Consider the following 18,393-nt stretch of genomic DNA (forward strand, 5'->3'; position numbering starts at 1 on the left):
GAGTCACCTCATTGTTACAAGGATTTTGTAGGGCAGAGTTGAATAGCCTTATAGGCTTTCCAAGGCTTTGACCTTCACAGAGGCAGAAGGTCACCTCTTTCTGTAAGAGAATGTGGCTGAGGGATTTCAATCACTGACTTTTGCGTTGGCAGCCGTGTACTTAATGGCTGTATTACCATGGCTTCTCATGTTAATTCATATGAATCTGCCTGATGTAGGTTATCTTGTTGCCACATCTTTCTCTTGTGAAGCGGCTAGGAGGTTCGAAGCACTGCTTTTTCAGTTAGCAGTCAGTGCTTAACTACTCTGACAGGAGGGCTCCCTTCGTACATGAAACTTCTGCAAGTTTTGTAAGTCACCTTTTTTCATTTCCACAGACTCTTAACAGAATTTTATGATGATATAGACAATGTATTTTCTGATTTTATTTTATGAAGGGAGCTCTGGTAGCTTAGTGGGTAAGCAGTTATGCTGCCAACTCAAAGACACTGGTTTCAAATCCACCAGCTTCCCTGCAGGAGAAAGATAGGTAATCTCCTCATGTGTAATTTACTGCCTGTGAAAACCCACTGGAGGGACATTTAGGAGTCAAATCTGACTTGATGGCGCATAACAACAACAACATGCCGCAGAATCATCTAGTTTCATCTAGGGTCTCCATGTTTTGAACAGATGGTACAAGAGCTGTGTTTGCTTATTGTTTGAGAAAGATGAGGGGCTCCACTTTCTCTGGTCTCTCCCCTCCTTACCCCCTGTGGTAGTTTCTAAAATACCAACCAATCCAGAATACAACTAGAAAAAGAATGAAGTCATTTAGGTAATTCAAAGTAAAGCCCAAGAATGACTCATCCTAAATGAATGCATTTTTCTTTCTTCCTTTTTTTTTCCAGAGTGAGAATGTTATATTTTATAAATGAAAATAATTAAAATTGCTTTTTGGTATTGGATTTCCATTAATTCATTGTTTCACACTTTCTTCTCTGCCCACCCCTCTCCCCCAGTTCACTTTTCTCTTTGAAAAGTAAAAAAAAAAAAAAATCTTTCATTTTTATACGATCCCCCCCAGTCGACTCCACTATGCAACTTTCATTCTGGACTCTTGTCATGACAATAATACCTAATCATATATTCCTCCTAAATAGTGCTCTCCCTCATCTGTTTCAATGCACTATACATTATTTATCCCCTCTTAGTTTCCCTTAAACCACGATGTCAGTCCTGCTTTACAACAGTGGCACTATGCAGCATTTGTCCTTTTGTGACTGAGCTATTTCACTCATAATGTTCAGCATAATGTTCCCAGGGTCACCCATTTTGTAAAATATTTCATGAGTTCCTTGCTTTTCAGTGTATCTCATTGTGTGAATATACCAGAGCTGCTCTATCCATTTGTTTGTTGATGGGCATTTGGGTTGATTCTAACTCTTTGCTATTGTGAACAAAAACTGCAGTAAACATGGGTGTGCATCTATCTGCTTGGGTGGCAGTTTTGGTTTCTTTAGGGTATATCCCAGTAGTGGAATTTGCTGGGTCAAATAGTATTTCTATTTCCAACTTGTTAAGAAAGTGCCACACTGCCTTCCATAGTGTTTACACCATTTTACTCTCTCACCAACAGTGAGTTAGGGTTCCAGTTTCTCCACAATATCGCCAACACTTGTTGGCTGTTCTTTTAAATTTTGCTATTCTTGCTGGAGTGAGATGATATCTCATAGTTGTTTTGATTTGCATTTCTTTTAAAACTAGGGATTTTGGACATTTCTTCATATATTTGTTTGCCATCTGGATGTCTTTGATGAAGTGTCTGTTCATATCCTGTGCCTATTTTTCAATTGGGTTATGTACCTTTATTTTGTTGTGGTGCTTGAGTATTTTATAAATTCTAGATATAAGTGCCTTATCTGACATGCCATTACCAAATATTTTTCCCCCAATTTGTGGCTTCCCTTTTTACCCTGTTGGAGAAGTTTTTGCATGTGCATAGGGATTTGATTCTTAGAATGTCCTATTCATCTATTTTATCCTCTGGTTGTAGGTTTTTCAGGATGCTTGGAAGACTGCTTATGTTGTGGATTAGGGCTTCTAGATGTCTTCTAAGTTTGTTGTTGTTTTGTTGGTTTTTTTTTTTAAGAAAAAGTGTTTTTAAATAAGTCTGATTATTAATGCCTTCTTCTCAGTATAATGATAAACATTTATTAACCATTTAACTTTGAAAAACTCCATAAATGCTGAATCAAGCAAATAAAGGAAATGCCGTTTTGAGCTTCTCAATGCCTGCAAATTATAATCAGGATAATGCATCCTCTGTTATTTTAGAGGATTGCTTGTATGTACACAGTTAAATCTTCACTACCCTCACATTTTGGGCTCAATACTTATGTGTATATTGTCTCATTTAAATCAGAGAGATGATTTATGAGCAACTATTATTACAGGTGGACAAATGGAGATAAACTGAGGCCCACCCTTGGCCCTGACTGTTTCCGTCATGGTACACTGCTGAGCATTTTTGTAGCAAGACAATTCTTCTCCTTGCTGAGCTCAAAGGAACAATAAACCTCTCTTGGCTCACGTGCCTGCCCAGCCATCAGTTTCTGAGAAAGCATAGACCCTAGAAAGAAAGAAAGACTGGTTTTTGCTGGCATGTCTGTGCGTGCGGTAAGATTTCTTAGATTCCATTTCCTTCTAAATCGTAAGGACAACACTACCTGTCTTGGCCAGAGGCCCGCATGTGAAATCTGTAGCCATGTTTCTGGGCTTCTTGTTTCCTGTCGCATCTTGGAGCACCGCCCTGAGCGTGAATACAGCTGCCTCACATGTGGGTGGCTCGCTGGGCTGGGCTGCAGCCATGGCTCCTTGCCAGAGACTCATATTTTCTGTGGGGAAGAAGAAGGATTTCCCCCCTTCCTTACTGACTGCTCAAAGTCTAGCAAAGGGTTGAATTCCTCTCTATGTGTCAAATAAAAGGGAAGAGTGTCTACTCTTCCTTTGTTTCCATATTATGAAGAAAAGGATCTTGTGCCATGTGTCTGAGTTATTAATGAGTTTATCATTGTACCACAGGCCAAAAGATTACCTTTGAAAAACTTCCAAGTGAAATAGTTTATATATCTCCCACACATTTGTGCGTGCCACACACATGCATGCCGAGAGCCTCACTTTTAAACAATACTCTATGGATGGTATAACCCATTCACAGTGAGGAAAAAAATTGTTTACTTCAAAGACTAAGATTTGCTTGTAAAAGAGGAGTTCCATAAATAACTCAAACTTTACTGTCTTTGTTCTAAAGTGAACTTCTTCCCTTGAAAATGACCACTTGCCGAATACAAATCACTATCATTGAAACTACTGTTGAAAATCTGCTGCCATTGAACTGATTCTGATGCATAATGATCCTGTAGGAGAGGTAGTGCTGGTGGCAAGAAGCTGCACCGCAATCTCAGAGGCACTCTGTTCGAGGCCATCAGATGCTCCGTGGGAGAAAGATGGGCAGTTTCCTCCTGTGTGATTAACTGCCTTTGAAAACCCACTGGAGAGTCATCTATGGGTCTGTTCTGATTCAGTGGTACATAACAGGGTAGGCGAGCAATGCCCATAAGGTTTCTACAACTGGATATCTTTACAAAAGTAGACTGCCTAATCTTTCATCCTCAGAGTGCTTAGTGGATTCAAATGGCAACTTCCTGGTGAACAGCCAGATACTTTATGCAAAGCACCACCAGGGCTCTTGATTACTACTGTGGTAAAGGCCTTATCTGAGGGTAAGTTTCACTCTTATCAATCATGTTTATCTAGAGCCAGAGAGACACACTTTTCTTCCAGCAGAAAAGGAATTATCCCCCAGATAAAAACCACAACATGCCTAGTTCTTTGATAGCTATAGAAGGGGTTGTGGGGTAGAGAATCATAACCCCCCCGCCAAAAAAAAAAACCAACAAAGTATATGTTCTTCTCTCACAGAATTTAACTACATATTAAAATCAGTATTAGCAATCAATTATAGTTTCAGAACAAGTTCATATCAAAACATGCTAGGTGATGTGGTGTTGACTCTGAACAACACATGAGCTCAACATAGGAAGGAACGGATGAAGGGAAGTGATAGAATGCTTTGGGAAGGAAGAGGCTTAAGGTGGTCCTTGTTATGGGAAGAGTTTTTAGAAGAAAATACCAGAAGTCTGTTACTAGTTGGCTGTGGAACAGTCTGTAGGGAGCTGCACTGCTAATCCAAAGGCTGCCCATTTCCAGCCATTTGGCTCGACCAGCCACTCCTTTGGAGAAAGATACTCGGTCTCCTCACATTGTGCTTTATAGCCCTAGAAACTCACAGGAGAATTGCTATGAGTCAGAACTGTGTCAGTGACCATGGGTGCATGAGCAGGTATGGGATCAGAGTGAAACACATAGCTAGGTCAACATGGTGCCTTTGTAGATTTCTGGAATCTATACAGTTCATGGAAACCAGAGCTATCCGCCTGTCTTCCTCAGGGGCTCGAGGGGGGCGTGTTCTCTATACTTCTCTGTGCTACAGTGAGCCATTCTCCGCGATAAAGGGAGCTTCTTCTCTTCATCTCATTCTTCAAAAGAAATTCCCATGAAGTATCTCAGACCGGCATTACACACTTGTATTTAACTTGTAAAATTAAATGGAGTAAAACTATGTTTTCAAAGAGTGGACATTTCAAATGGCAATTTTAAGGTTGATGGCATCTTAATTCAAGTGAAAAGGGAATCAACAGGATTATAGAGGCAGGTGATGGAAATCAGGGAAGAGATCTAGAGTTCAGCTGCCTTTTTTGCTTACTTGCAATGTGGTCCCAGGGTTTTTACATTTGTCTTGTCAGAATTTTGTGTTGATAGAGCAGATGTAACAGTTACTATTATATAGAAAGGGGAAAAAAAGATATTTCTGATTTTTGTCTTATTTCCTTTCTCCAAATTGCAAGTGGTATGCAACCAAGTAGACTTGTACTCTTTCCCTCTCTCACTGTCTCCCCCTTTGTCTCTGTCTTTCTCTTCTACTTTCATTTATTCAGCAACCAAACACTTACCATTGGACATGCATAGTATTCCTATAGAACTGGAATTTTCTGAGGCATCTTATATTCTCCCCTGTGATGCTCTGAATGCACGGGGCAAGGGGGTTGGCTCCACAGGTTACCAGGTCGAGTCAGCGCACATAAGGATGTGATGGGAAGAACCTTTGCAAACAGACCTGGGTTCATTTATATATGTCAGCTCTCTATAAGATTCCCTTCTTAAAACCTTGGAAAGAGATACTATAATGTCACGAGAGCACTTAAAGAAGAAGGGGTCTCTTCTTGTGCTTGCCATATGACAGTCACTGGGGTAGGAGCTTCACACACATGTGAGACCCCTTTAGTGTAAAAATGTGCTGAGAACAATGCCTGGCGTATGAGAAATACATAGTACAAATTACCTCCCTTCCTGTTTTATGAATTATTTCACTTGGAACATCTAAATGTAAGAAAATAAAGACGGTTTTGCTCTAAACAGGTAGAATTTCACTATCTTAAAATTCAAGATGATTTTTGCTATAGGGAGCCAAATAAAATGGAAAGGTTTGCTTAACTTCCAGAGCTGTTACATTTTTAATCCTCTGTGTGTTGTGTTTACCCAAAGTGATGCCATTTTGGATGCAGATCAGAAACAGCTGCATCTATTTCTTAAAATTTAAATTTTGTATTACTTCTATAGGACCTGGTTGATGAGTTCATTAGCTTTCTGCCCCGTGCCTTTCAAGTGTGAAGTGAGTTTATGATTTTTCTGATAGCTAATTTTTCCCCCAAAGAAACAAGTCTATTTTTCAAGTTCTTTATGCATCTCCCCAGGTACTGGGACTAGCCCCTCTTGCATATTCAAAGAATTCATGGACATTCTCTGCTGTCTTTTCGTTGTTGTCAAGGAAACCCCCAGTTCTCTACACAGGGATTACATTCTTCTTTCCTAATAGCCCTTAGATCATTCATTTGGGCAATGAATGAAATATATTCACACGCCCAGACAATGTTGAAAACGTTTTGGGGTAAAGGACATGGCTAGTGGGGGAGAGGTGTTGATGGCAAGAGAACCTTAGAGGGAAAATGCTCACGGATGTTTTATTTTAACGAGATAGAGCCAAAAAAAGCTGAAGATTTTATGTTTTTCTTTTAAGAAAATATAGATTTATGTCAGTTTAAAAATTTTACATTAAACTTCAGTGAGGTGGTTGTTGTTGTTATGTGTCATCACGTTGACTATGACTCATATCGACTCTATGAACAATAGCTCTAAACCCTGCCCTATCTTGAGCCAATTTCATTGTCTCTGACACACCTACCCCCATTGCTGCAATCCCTGTGTCAATCAACATCATCCAGGTCTTCCTCTCCTGAGCTGACCTTCTACCCTTCCAAGCATGTTATCTTTCTTGAAGAACTGACCCCTCCTGGAAACATTCCTATAGTATGTGGAACAGAGTTTCAAAATCCTTGGCTGCAAGGGACAACCCGGGTTCACCCTCGTCAGTCCATAATATGTTCAATAATCTTCTTGAGTACTAGAACTTAAAGGCATAGATTCTTGTTCTGTTATCCTTAGCCATTGTCCAGCTCTCAGATGCATAGCAAGCAATTGAGAATATTGTGGCCTGGATTGGGCACACCTTAGTCTCTAGACTGACATTGTTTCTCTTTAGCACTTTAGAACTTAAGAGTTCTAAAGATTTTCCTAAAGCAACTTGTCTTTTGATTTCCTGACTGCTGGTGCCAAGAACAGTGATTGTGGGTCTTAGCAAGATGAAATTGTTAGCAACCTCTATCTGTCATAATGCTGCCAATTGGCCCAGTAGCGGGAATCTGTTTTTTTTTCATGGTGAGATGCAATCCATATTGAAGATTGCAGTTTTTTTATCTTCTGCAGCAAATATTTCAAGTCTTCCTCACATTTAATCAACAAAGTTGTGTTATCTGCATAATGCAGGTCTTTAATGAATCTTCCTCCAATCCTGATGCCTCATTGAACTTCATAAAGTCCAGCCTCCCAAATGAGCTGTTCTGCATATAGATTGAAAGGTGTGGAGAGAGAATACACCCCTGAAGCACTCCTTTCTTGATTTTTGAACCATGCAGCGTTCCCTTGCTCTGTTCGGACAACAGCTTCTTCGTTGCATAACTTTCTCATGAGCTCAATCAAGTGTTCTGGGATTTCTATTCTTGTCAAGATTAGCCACAATTTGTTGTGATCCACAAGTTAAATGCTTTTGCATAGTCAGTAAGATGTAAATAGACATTCTTCTGGTGTTCTCTGCTTTCAGCCAAGATCCATCTGACATTGGCAATGATATCCCTAGTGCCACTGCCTCTTCTGAACTCAGCATTTAGCATATCACTGGCATTTCTGGCAGTTCTCTATTGATGTACTGTTCTAATCAGTGAGGTTAGTTTGTGAAATTAAAAGGAGACTTAGTTATTAAGATACTACATGGATAGAACCAGTCCAACAAAGAGGCCCTGGCTATAGATAAGAGGTGGTGAAAATGTTTTCATGAAAACTGTAGTATAAATATATTATTTTTCACCTGTATTGAAAGTTTGACTTTTTCACTGCATAATTGTAATGACAAGAAATGAAAAAAAAAAAGCTTTTTTGTCCTGAGACATAATGAGATGGTTTAAGACAGATATCACCACATTAAAAAAGTATGATCTTTATAGAGACAATGTCAATGTTAGACTTCTTGAAAATGAGTCGGAAGAGGTAATCCCCATCTTTTGGCAAAAAGATTTTATTTTGGGGAATAAAATTAATTATAGTGAGTCTTCTGAATGCTTGTTAGCTTTACTGGAGTAGTATTAAAAGTGTTTCTCCAGAGATAATTGGAAGGTTTGGGGTTTGGTGGCTTTTTTTTAAGTTTAACCCAAACCAAAACAGGTTTTGTGCAGTTGTCTGACTCATGGCACTCATCTCTCTATCAAGTTTCCAAGGTTGTACATTATTATAAAGGGAGACTGCCACATCCTTCTCCCATACTTGACTGTTGTTGTTGCTATTGTTGTTGTTGTGAACCATAGAGTCAGAACCGAACCATAGCTGACCCTTCAGTATTACCCCTCCTTCTCCTGTGGAACAGCTAGTGGATTTGGACCACACACCTTTGGGATTGCAGCATAGCTTCCTGTCATTAGGCCTCCATAGTTCTCTATACAATGACTTTAAAATAAAAAGAAATTGTGCTGAAGAGTCAAAATCACCCATAGCTGACCCTCCGGAGGGTTTTCAGAGGCAATGTCAATTGCACAGGAGGAGATTGCCCATCCTTCTCCCATAGAGCAGCTGGTGGCCTCAAACCGCATGCCTGGAACCAACTCATTGCTGACCCTCCAGCAGGTTTTCAGAGGCAGTGGATCACACAGGAGGAGACTGGACAGCCTCCTGCAGAGCAGCTGGTGGGATTGAACTGTGTACCTTTGAAGTGTCAGGACAGTTCTTTACGACAAAGACACTAAGGCATTCTGGAGAATGTAAATAGGACTTGTGAATTACTGGAGTGAAAGGAAAAGTTTCATTGGATTTCAGCATCTGTGTCTGTGAAAATCATCTTCTGGTTTTTTAACTGGATTATTTTTGTGATACTCACAAATTTGTACACGTGGATAATCAATGCTAGCTGTATACGTGGTATTGTGACTAGGTCTTAGGGGTGTTATCTTTTTATTTGTAGAACAGTTTTTTTGTTGTCTCACACATAAAACTTATTGCATTAAAGTTGACTTTTAGTTGTGGAGACGCCGTATGTTAAGTGTGGAGAAGGGTGTTTCCAGAGGGTTTTCTTACTGTGATCTTTATGGAAGTAGATTTGCAGGCTCTTAATCTATAGAACTGTTAGGTAGGTTCAGACAGTCTAAGGTATTCTAAGGGAAAAAGTTACCTCACAGAGTCAAACGTATGCTATACAGACCCTATTATTCAGACACGAACAGCATAAAAACAGATCAAACTGGGGGAAGAGACATCAACATGATGTTATAATATTCCACCAAATCATGGCCATGGCTTTAGTTTATAAGATTTGGAGACCAAGAAAACCATCAGCAGATCACAATGGGTGGCAGCTACAGTCTGTCACTTTTACAGACAGGATTATAGACACTGTTCAAAAAGTATGCGTGGAGCATGTGCACAACTTCAGATTCAAACTTTTATAAGATTGTTTTGTGAGTTCCTGTCACCTGGTGGTCAGAGCTATGACTCATGTTGTTGGAGGTGCCACTGAGTCACCATGAGTCCTAGTGACCTTTTGAAGGACGTTTCTGAACCGTGCCCTATTCTGCACTATCCTCGTGATCGCTGCCATGCTCAAGGCCATTCATCGTTAAAGTCACCTTGTCAGTCCATGTCCTTGAAAGCCTTCCTCTTTTCTACTGGCCCTCTACCTTTCCCTGCTCGATGTCTTATCCCAAGGACTGGTGCCTCCTGATAGCACACCCCAACTTGTGTGATACGACGTTTCACCAAGCTGAGCTCTAAGGAGGACACTGGTTGCAGCTTCCCAAAGAGAAATATTTATTGTTTTGGCAGTCAATGGGATACTCTGTTCTCTTCTCCAAAACCACAGTTCAAAGGCATCGCTTCTTCTTCAGTCTTTCTCATTAAGGACAAGTACAGTCAAGGTCTCAGCGCAAGCCCCAGGGGTGAGCTGGCCCTCCCTCGGCATGCCAGGTAGCTTCTTCCTCTTCAGCTGCAGTCTCCTTGAGGGCAAAGTCACACAGCTTGTTTACTGGTTAGAAAGTGCTCAAACGGCATCTGAAATTCGGAACGGACAGAGGGCTCTACTCTATATATCAGGCTGCTGATAATGAGCAAAGAGGGTAGATGTTGGTTGCTGCTGAATTGATTCTAGCCCCTTGCTTCATATTTTAAGCTCTAACAGGAAGGGTCATGGTTAAGTGCAGACTTTTCAGTGCCATGAATATATAGAAATAGTGACTGCAGCATTGCACTGACGTGTGTCGGAGATGATGAGGATGCTACAGGATAGGACAGAGTTAAACTCTGTTGTTCACAGTGTCCTGGGAGTCATACTAGACTCAATGGCACCTAACAACAGCAACAGGGAACCTTGATGTCTCACAAGGGATGGTTTGGTGCTTTGGCCATGCAGTACATTTTTTTTTGAAAGTTTTTGTTGTCTGAGTCAAAAGAGAAAAAGGTAGTAGCATCTATTAATATGTCTTTCTTATAGAGTATGAAGGAATATAATAGTTATAATTCTCAATATTGATGAGAATTCAGAAAATCTCTTCTGTTGCTTTGTTGTTTAGAGGAGCAAATCATCACTGTCTACAGACAATTTCTGATTCTGGGTCTTAACCAGAGGGGAGCTCTGGTGGCATAGTGGTCAGAAGCCGTGCTGCAATCCCAAAGGTACACAGTTTGAATCCACCAGCTGCTCTGTGGGAGAAGGATGGGCAGTTTCCTCCCATGCAGTTCACTGCCTCTGAAAATATGCTGAAGGGTTAGCTATGGGTCAATTCCAACTTGATCACATATAATACAACCCCAAGAAACATTTTAAAGTATTGTTGAAATGCAGCCATTCAAACTTTTTTATGGCTGAGGAGAAAAAAATAACACAGCTTTACAACCAAGTTGGGAAAGCAACTGAAATAATGAGCGAAAAGAACACATGTTGGTTGCTGCTCAATTGATTCTCACAACCCTGCATACAGGATAGAAACTGTTCCGTAGCCTTTCCCAGACTTGCTGAAGTAGATTGCTTGACCTGACTGCCAAAGCTTCCAAAGTGGATTTGAACTGTCAAACTTTGAGCTAGGAGTTGAGCATGTAACCTTTTGTACTATGCAGGCTTTCCAAAGAGAGAACATTGTAGAGGCTAATTAAATTCTTTGTAAAAGAAAATAAAACAGATTAATATGACATATGCTGTGATAAGAAGCAGTTTTAGCAGGATAAGTCTCAAAATTGATCTAAGAGGGAATTCTGAGTGTTTTTACTCTCACTGAACAATGGCCCGTTAGCCTTGGAATACCCAGGACTGCACAGCCATGGCCCAGGATGCCTTACTACCTGGTGCTGCTCGGACTGAGGACTGAAAAAGCTCCAGGCTATCTCAGTGCATCAGTATTGCCCTTGCTTCTTCTCCACCTTGGCTACACCTCTGGATTACCTGGAGGCCCAGCTGCCCATGCCTTACCAGATCATTTCAGGCAGGTTTGCTAAGGCAGGACTGAGAAGCTGAGCTAGAAAATTTCCAATGGGATGAGTAATGTTCAAGGAAGGAATTCTGGTGGTGCACTGGTTAGATAGCTTGGCTGCTAATGAAAAGGTTGTGGTTTGAACTCAGCAGCCGCTCTGTGAAAGAAAGATGTGGTAGTCTGCTGAGGAGACGAGTTCAGCCTTGGAAACCTCAAAGAGCAGTTCTCTGTCCTGGGAGGTTGCTATGCATCAGAGTCAACTCAACAACAGCGGCTTTGAGTTTTGAAATGTTCAGAGGAGGGAGATCTGGTAGTACAGGTGTTAAGCACTCAGCTGATAGCATCAAGTTTAGCAGTTTGAACACAGCAGCCTCTCCATGGGGGAAGGAGGTGGCCCTTTGCTTTTGTGGGAAGTTTAGAACCTGGTAACACTGTAGGTTCAACTCAATGGAAATAGGTGATATTCAAAGGGCTGTGTTTTTTTTTTATTTATACAATTTTTAAATTTTATTATTATTAATTTTAATGAACATTTACAGAGGTTCTGGATTTCCATTCACTTTTGCACTTTTCTCCCTGCCCACCACGCCCCCACTCTTCTTTTTTGAAAAGTAAAAGAAAAATTCCTTCATTGGTATACAATCCCCCCGCACTCCCCTACTCCCACCCAGAGTATACTCCACTCTGCAACCTTCATTCCGGACTCTTATGATAATCATAATATCCTATAGTATATTGCTTTTAAAATGTGCTCTCAAAGGGGATTTTTATGAGGTATTCCCAGTAGGGTTCAGGATGTGCCTCTCTTGATGGACTCAAGGCAGATGATAATAACAGAGAAGAGAAAGAAGGGATAAAAGTGAGACCACGTCGTTGAGATGTTTGAATACATTATCAAAGAGACCAGATTGAATAGGCATCTAGAAACGTCTAAGTTTTAAGCTGACGAGTGGCATGATTAAGAATAAAATGGTGTTTGATAATGCTTAGCTTAGTGGCTATGATTTTAGCGGCTCTGAAAAGGAACTATATACACATACACACATTTGTGAGGGGCAATTGTCTCTTTTTGATTCAATGTTGTTATTGTTGAAAACCATATAAAGCAAAACATACACCATTTCTGCATGCACAGGTCAGTGAGATTAAATGTACTTTTCAAATTGTCCAACCATTTTCACCGCCCCCCACCTTCTTATTGTTCCTCTTTCATTGCCATAGCTGTATTGTCACCTAAAAGTTCCTATCTGATATTTCTGATTACTCTTGTCATTTTCTTTCAAAAGATCATAATGTGAATGACAGATGTTTGCATTAGTTAAGCTACTATCTGATTGTAAGACTTTAGAGGTATTTGTTGTTTAAGTTTAAAAGCTTATTACAAGGTAACAATTTCAGGGGTTTGTTTAATCCATATGGCTGCAATGGCTATAGAACTTGTCGTTAGTATTTTAGATTAAGTTCTGCATTTGCCCCCTTTTGATCAAGATTCTCCTCTGAAACCTTCAATCCAAACACTTAGTAATGGTAACCGGAACCGTCCAGTTCACCTAGCACTATAAGCTCGGAAGCATTTTATGGAGCAAACCTTCCAATTTCTGGATTCTGACTAGATTTCATATCTGAATTCTGTGCTATATCTTCATAAGAAAGAAGGTGACTTGATACTGGAACAAGAAAAAATGAAAACTCTAAGTGCTTCCCCTGTAGCTGCTTTTTGTCGATTTTCTCAGAGTTTGATCCTTTAAGGAAACATTTAGAAACTCAGTCTGACTTGTCTCTCTTTCCTGTAACTGTTTATCTTATTGTTCATAAATGCTTACATGCCTCCAACTGACCTGATCATATTTTCTAAGCAAACCCTTACTTCCCACCAATTGGAGATTATGAAATTCCTTGAGCTTTTTTCTGCAAATGTGAGGAGCTTGCCTATGATGATATCTTTTCAAGTGCACTTAAACCAAATGACTGAATCTAAACACTTTCCACTCAAAGAAACGTTATCTGAAGTTGAGCAAAGAGTAAATTCCCATTTATCATACCTATAACATGTCTATTTCTTGAAAGTGACACCATCAGATATGTTTATGTTGTTTATATACACACACAGTACTCTCTCTGAGTGTAAAATTCATGAAGTGAGAAATACTGAGCTCCTTACTTAGCTTGAGAAAGCAATCAGTAGAAGATAGCAGCCTTGAGTGGTCCAACAAATGGACTTCAGCTAGTAGAGCTAATAGGAAAACAGGGGTGTTAGAGCCCAACTTATTAATTTCTAGAACTTTACTTCAGTATCCCTGTCATCTCTGGAGATATTGAGTATCGATATATCAAGTGATTTTCAATTTATTACAATAATTAAGGATGCAAAAACATTAGTCAGAACTTGGAATAGATGTGCCTATCTTCATTACTGCATGCCTGATTTTCTTTCTTTCTTTTTTTTTTTAATACTCTGAGTGTAACTCATCAAGAAGCAGCACTCTGCAGTTTCTAAAATTTTGAAATTTGTTGGGATGTTAAGGTTTCTGAGGCAACCTGGTTGATACTTTTGTTTTTATTTTTGTTTCCCTCCTGTTTTTCTTTCCTTCCTACCTTTCTTTCTTCATAGAACGCCTGCTAGCTTTTTACTTTACGTAGAAGTGCATTAAAAGTAATTGAAATGGAAGCATTCCTTTCTGTCTAGTTATTAGATGAAGATGTCAGAAAAATCAAGCACCTTATCCAACTTTAATTTTTTTTTCTATTTCAATTCTAAATGCATTGCTCTTCAATACAGGAGTCATTTATTCACGTTGCAAAAATAAGTAAAAAGTCTTTATTATACATCAAAACATAATCTATTTCAATAGTGAAATGGGAACCTAATATATCTTTGTTGTGTAGATTGGTCTACACTTGGATTTCATTAAAAGCTCTCGAATGTAAATTGTAAAAGTCTCCTCAAGAAAATGTGGGCTCAAACCAGCTGTGTGTGCATCTCAGGCCCTGTGTTTTGTGTCTGCTAACATTGTGCTATGTCTACAAAGCTCTGCCATGAAGCACTTAAATATACATGGTGAATAATTTGAGGTCAGCTAGCAATAAAGTTTGTGTGAAATACCATTTAAAAACCCATTAACCATGCGACTAGTATATTCAAGTCAAGCTGTTAAAATACATTTGCAGAAACACTGTGGTTTGACTATTGAAATCCAAATAAAAATTATATTAGCCTTAGGATAAAATGAAAAATAAAGCAATCTTTTAGAAGGATTTGCTCATCTAAAAGCTTAGAACAATAATTACTCCTTTATGTTATTCTGTTGATTCAATATTGTGCAGATCACAATTTTAGAATGAGACACTTATTTTCACAAGAGCACAGGTGTTCCCCCACCACATCCCACAAGGAAACTTTTCTGCTTTGCAATAATTACAGCCTTTGTATCTTTCTAATAAACTATGTGGTAGATGCGTGTGGTGTCCGGAAAGGGGAATGAGGAGGTAATTTTAGTCTCTGAATAAACAAAGAGAAGCTGGTTGGATTATGGGTGAGGTGTGAGGGGAGATGACAAGAGTGTGGGGTGGTGCTAAAGGACTCTTTTATCTGTGGTAAAGACATTTTTCACTCCACCATTTATGGAATTCTAAAATCTAGGGAATAAGCCTAGCCACACTGAAAGGATAAAATGTAGACATTCTGTTGATAGAAAAAATTAACTTCATGCCCCTAAGTAAGTCTGCCACAACACTGATATAATGAAATCCAGCACAACCATTTGGAAGTTGACAATACTTATTTAAATTATGGATATCAGCTACCTAATTTTGAGACTAGTCTTTCCAAGAAAATCAAATAAATTAACTTCAACTCTCTTTGCTTTATATAAGAATTCCCTTTTAGTAATGTTGTTAATAATTGCTAAAATGAATGCTTTTTAATACATGTTTTCTTCTCAAACACTTTTTGTGAACTGCCGATAACTTGTTGGCTCTTGCCATGGTATTATGCCGTGGTGGTAAGCTGGTAGTACTAGCTTCATGCTAGTATTAGAAGCAAAAAAAAAAGAAAGAAATTATTTGAAATGTTTCTAGATTGACTATGAGTCTAAAGCAAGTCAAATCAGATATTGGAAAGTGAGTGAAGAAATCTTAGCCTAAATTTTATGATTATACATTTGAAATACGTACACTCAGAAATTTCCTTTTAAGATAGCGAGATGCGTTTAGTAGGCCAGTTCTCTAACCTAGTGAAAGAGTATTTGAAGGGAGTGAGAGACAGAAAGAAAGAAACTTGGAAATCTATGGTCTTACAAAGTTGGTAAGCAAGTATCTGTCCAAGCATGTAATATGTAATAATGCGTAATAAATTTAGTTCAACCAATGGGGGAGCTAGGAAGGCAGTGGCACTTTGCTTTGTTGTGATAATGCATTTAATTTTTGTGCAGAAGGAAGTAAGAGCTATGTGAGGAGTGTATGCACAGGTCAGGCTTTTGCTATGTGTGCATTGCTGTGCTTGAAATAGTACGAAATCTATTTTAAGTTAGCAAGTGGAATATACTATACCCAACAGTTGATTTATTTTGGTAAAATATTATGATTTGTTCTGATAAAATATTCTAAAATAATGAGATGTTGTCATAGATTTTAACCATAGGAAATATGTACGTTCTTTCCCTAATAAATAGGCATAGGGACAAAAAGGATTCTATGTGTTCATTGGAGTGAAAATGACAGACTATAAAGGAAATGTCAAAGTATTAAGAGAACTATGTTAAAACTTGGTAAGAGTTGATAAATTGAATAATCATATAAATTTCTTATTTATAGAGTCCTTTTCCCCCCAGAAAACTGTTTTCTTCTAAATGATGCATTCCTTTGCTAAAATATTTACTTGAAAATCAGAAACTTTCATCCATTTCTTTGGCACACTGATATTCTTTGGTGTCTTTTCTCTTGTTTTTTGTTTGTTTGGGTTTTTGGGTTTGTTGTTGTTTTTTTTCTAGCTCACTTTTCTGAATGACAGCATTCTGATGATTTCTATCTGTAATTATTCACTAATAAAATTAAGGAGAATGATTGTATGAGTTTTTATGTCATAAATTGATTTAGAAACTCCTAGAAACTAAGACATTAATGAGTGATTTCTTCCTACTTTCAGTCTGATAGTTCTTAAATACACGATACTGAGCAGTTATTTTCTTATCATCCTTTTGATTGGCTAGGGAAACTTAATTGAATGTCTAATTTTATCTCTATTATTTTAAAAAAGGTATGTGTTTTGATAGGGAGTCTTCATGTGCGTCAGATTGACTCGTGTTTGATTTACAATATGCTGGTTAAAATGATTTCTGTGTTTAAATGAAGGAAGGAGCTGGTGACACCGGACAGGCATTAAGTGTACTTCTTCTGATGTTTCTTAATAGTGAGCTCTAGTTTCATTTATACTTGATAAAATACCTAATAAGCTATGCTCGCTTAGTGATAAGGAGTCACATTGTCCATCCAAAGGCAGGTAATTCGAAACTAGAAGCTGTTCCACAGGATACAGCTGGTCAGTGACCTCCTGAGTGATTTATAGGCCTTGAAAACCTCTTGGAGGTTCAGTTATGAGTTGGTTTTGACTCAACAGCACATAACAATACTAGTAGTAAAACAAAGTAAAGAATTGTATGTAATACCACCATACTATTTAAAACAGGTACATTACTTTTTTTAGTGTTGGTTATAGCCCATGAAATTGCACAAAATTTCATAGCTATAGCTGAATTTGCTTTTATTCAACTATAATTAATTAATTCAACTATAACTAATTGCTAAATATAATTAGCAATTAAAGACATTTGAATGATTAAATATTTCTATCTATGGTAGATAAAGGGCTTATATCTATAGATTATAGTGTTTTAACACTAGACTATCTTATTCCTTTTCATTAAAAAAATAAGTTGGTATTCTGAACTTGACAAAACTTGCAACACCTATGGCAGAAACAATCTGGATTCATGTTATATTTTATGGCATATTAGAGGTATGCTTTGATCTAACTGGTCTCTGTATAGTAGAAGCGTTTTTCATTCATTTGGATACTTATAAGCCTTTGTTAAAAGATTGAATGTTGGGGTGGAATAGAATGGAGGAGGTAAGTAATGAGTTGTAACATGTGACAGTTAAGTAAAAGGGCATAGAGTTAGGGTAAATTTATCCTGAGCCTTCACAAAAAGGGTTTTGTGTAGATAATTCCGTGGGAAGTATGGTATGGGATACAGAGGAGCTATCTTTCTTTCTTTTGTTTTAGAGTTGGAAAGAATAAGTGTAAATATGGTATAAGTCTTTTAGTTGCATTGAAGCCTCATGGTTTTTCCTTCTTAAAGTTAAAAATCAGGTTCTGTGAAGTTTGTGTTGCTAGTCTATGTACTTCTCTATTTGTTTTGACAAAGGATAGACTAGGATAGAAACCATACTGATTATCTGACAGTATGACTGTTTTCTTGTCTGATTTATTACTAAATGTGTGGATGGATTTCTGTGTGGAAGGAAGATTGATTCTTAAAGAAGAGTATGTTAGAAGAAAACTACCCCTTTCTCCCCTATAGAGAGAATGCTGTCATTATTCCTTCTCCTAAAACCCCATCAGTGCCAGCCCATGCTTGGATGGGTGAATGGGCTGCACATCAATTCTGCAACAATACTCCTCAAGTTGGAGAGAAAGCACAGTGCATGACAGTCCATGCTTCTCTTCCCCAGGAGCCAATTCATACACAGTTGTTATTTGGGACTGCCATGTGCTGGGATGTCCTGCAGTAGCAAGACCTTCTCTTAGGGCAGCTGATGGCTACTATGAAAACGTTGAGGTTCCAAATCTTCCTTCTTTCTAGCATCCATGATGAGGAGCTTTGCTGATGTATTTCAGGTGGAAGAAAAGTGAACTGGCTCAGTAGTTGGTGTCCTCTAACAGTTTACAACCTAGGGAATGATCAGATGATATCTGCTACTTGGAGTGTGCCAGTTAAACTATTTAGAAGTGTTTCCTAAGTTCCTTTTGAAGAAAATGCCAATAAGAAGATTATGATAAACCAAAGCCGTGTCCCCTTCCACAAAGGGTTCTCACTTTCTGAGTCTTTCAATGAACTGTCCCTGCATAGACACCTACAATCAAAAACTTCCTAATTTTGTGTAGGAAGTGTGGCTG

The 18,393-nt window shown here is 38.6% G+C and overlaps 1 protein-coding gene and 1 pseudogene across 4 annotated transcripts in view; both read left to right on the top strand.

Moving 5' to 3' along the window:
- The window catches only part of LOC102870150, a 6,371-nt pseudogene extending 5,986 nt beyond the window's left edge, over nt 1–385 (top strand).
- Nucleotides 1–18,393, top strand: part of VCAN (versican) — a 151,955-nt gene that overhangs the window by 77,395 nt on the left and 56,167 nt on the right. The window lies entirely within an intron of this gene.

Source organism: Elephantulus edwardii, unplaced genomic scaffold (genome assembly GCF_000299155.1).
Source record: "Elephantulus edwardii isolate Elephantulus edwardi_28Jun2011 unplaced genomic scaffold, EleEdw1.0 scaffold00082, whole genome shotgun sequence".
Classification (NCBI taxonomy): Eukaryota; Metazoa; Chordata; class Mammalia; order Macroscelidea; family Macroscelididae; genus Elephantulus; species Elephantulus edwardii.